This window comes from Lactuca sativa, chromosome 5 (genome assembly GCF_002870075.4).
Source record: "Lactuca sativa cultivar Salinas chromosome 5, Lsat_Salinas_v11, whole genome shotgun sequence".
NCBI classification, from domain to species: domain Eukaryota; kingdom Viridiplantae; phylum Streptophyta; class Magnoliopsida; order Asterales; family Asteraceae; genus Lactuca; species Lactuca sativa.
Window position 1 is genome coordinate 354,650,145 of NC_056627.2, and position 3,089 is coordinate 354,653,233.

Sequence of the window (3,089 nt, forward strand, 5' to 3'; positions counted from 1 at the left end):
TAGTTCCCTTCCTCAGATTGTTCGGGAATTGGCTTGGTCAGCTCAACATGTATGGTAGGTTCGTCCCTATTTTCGTGGAACATCTGTCTCATTTCTTCCCTTTGTTCAGCTAGCATAGCCCGAATCATGGCTTGAACTCCAGCCATGGTGACTGGCTCAGGTGCAACTTCTTCTACAACATGTATTTGCTGAACCACTTGGGGTTGGTTCCTATTCTCATTTGCATTCACGTTTCCGCTACGGGTCCTTGCCATCTTGATCTATACACCGAATAAGGTGAATCTAGACCTTTATTTAGGATCGACGTTTAAATCATCCTTATCACTCCGAAACATTTACATGCTAGTTCTAATATCGTAGTCGTACGTTTAGAATCCTAAACACATAAGGTTTCCAGATCCGGTCGGCAACAAACCATATATCCGATCAAACTATAGCATAACAAATCATTTTAGCACATAAAATCCATTTAGGCATCATTCGTAAAATAAGCTAGTGCTTGTGTCTATTCAGGTGTATTACCTAAATCTATTAGACACATTCCTCACAATCATTGCTTAACATTCTAAGTTTAAGTCTAGAAATAAATCCATATTCCTAGTTCGCTTAAACTAATGCTCTGATACCAACTGTGACATCCCCAATTTTCACGGCCAGAAAAGACCGATTTTTGTTTATGCTTTGTAAAAATCAGAGTACTTCATTTCATAAAAATGTTGCGGAATTTGTTCCCAGAAAAACACGATAAATACGTTATCAAAACAATTTCGAAGAAACGTATTTTATTCATTTTAAAACATTTGGGATGTCATTGTCAATACATAAACATAAGCATAAACGGAACTTACGTTTATTTACACTAGTGATCTACATCTCTTTACTCTCTCAGTGTAATGTGACTTCATATCAACACCTGTGATATAAACAAACTGAGTGGGTCAGGTTGGGAAACCTGGTGAGTACATAGGGTTTTCAACCCACAATAATATAATTGTTATGTTTAAACAATCAAACAATCAACCCAATTACCTATCCCCATTATCTTCTTTACTCTTAAGGATATATCCTAAGAGTCATCTATCCTGCATTCGTTTATTCCAAAGTCCCTTGCTTCCAGGGTTATGGGACTGGCACTAAATCCATAGCTGCCAATGTTTGTTCGTAAAGCACTAATTCCATACTTGCTATAGTTTATTCATCGGGTACTAAATCCATAGCTACCAGTGTTTATCTAATAGGTACTAAGTCCATAGTTACCAATTCCTATCAGGTACTAAGTCCATAGCTACCAATGTTTGTCCAATAGGCACAAAGTCCATAGCTGCCGATGTTTATTAGGCACTAAGTCTATAGCTGCCAATCTTTACGCACATCATCTTTTATCTCTCATCATTCATCTACCCATGTCATACCCAACATATTCGTATATATAAAATACGTATACAATTTAAATCATTTAAAACATGTATAAAACGTTCATCCAACATAGACAGCAAGTATTCAGATAATGTGCACACATAGCACGTAGTTTATATAAAATACTTCATATCTATGTGTAAGATGAAAGGGACTATGCACTCAGTTGATTAGGTGGTGATTCCGAACTCAGACAACACTTCGTTATCTCAAAACAATTTTCTTCGATAAAACCTAGTATCAATACCACTAGGGTTTAGTCTAATGATAACCGCGACAAATTAATAGTCTGACTATTATTATTATTGTATAAGCGTTAAATAACACTCAATATAACTCATAATAATAGCCCAAATATTTATTTTAAGGACCTAATAACATTACTATAATTATTTGGAAGCTATATTAAAAATTGCGTAAGCGTAGCTCACTTATAGCGGATTTTAAAGAAAACCGGGCTTTGCTCAAAGCAGCGTTTCCGAAACCAAAAGACCCTTTTTCTCGGGACTCCGGGAGCCTCAGGGCTTCCTTAGGGTGCTAGGGGTTTTATCTAGGGCTTAGGGGGGTTTAGAGGAGCTAGAGAGAGAAAGTAGTGAGAGAAGGAGGTGGATTTAGAGTGAGGAAGTCGGCTTGTAACAACGCAATTTTTCAAATAAAATTTTCATTTTATAAATAAAGTGTTCCCATTCAAAACAAGGCATAAATAATTTAAGTGTCATATCAAATACAAATTGTCTAAACCCCAAGATCATAAAAACATTCTCCAGTGTGTACCGATCACGCCGGCGCCTTCCCACGGTCCTCGCTAGTACCTGAAACATATACATAACAACTGTAAGCATAAATGCTTAGTGAGTTCCCCAATATACACTTACGCACATACGCCTTTCCAGGCCCTGACCTTCCGGTCCTCAATACAACGCCTTCCGGCCCACAACATAATCGCCTTCCGGCCCATAACATATTGCCTTCCGGCCCACATAACATATATAGCACACACATATAACAAATAACTTACCACACATAGCATACATATCACATATCATATCTGACCTTCCGGTCACAAAGTCAAACCCTTCCGGGTACAGTGTAGTGAGAAGACTCACCTCGTAAATGCTGAAAGCTAGCAAATCCTGAAATCACTCGTGCACAATCCGACGAGCTACAACCTCCCTATAACATCACATATCTCTCATTAACACTTATATCTTCTAAGTGTGACTATCCCTAAGAAGTCAGACTTAGGTCAACTCTGGTCAACGGTCGACGGTCAACTCGACCGGACTCGGCGAGTGCCATGGCGACTCGGCGAGTCTAGACGTTCTCCAACTCTATGAGAGTCCCTATCTACTCGTCGAGTATCCTCCTTAACCCGACGAGTTACTCCTGGAAGAATCGCGGGGCCCCCCCGACTCCACTCGCCGAGTCTGAAGAACAGCTCGACGAGTTCCAGTAAATCTCCAAGCTACTCGTCGAGTCTGTTCATCGGACTCGGCGAGTCCACGCCATGCAGTCGATCAAACTGCTTCCTGAGATAAGTTTCGTCCCGAAAAACACAAGCATGGGACCTTCTGGACCTCTAAAGGTCCTAATACAGGATTATAGTCGTTGGGTAACAAGGTACTAATTCATCTAATCACCAAATGGGTTCCATAAACCCTAAATCCATGAAC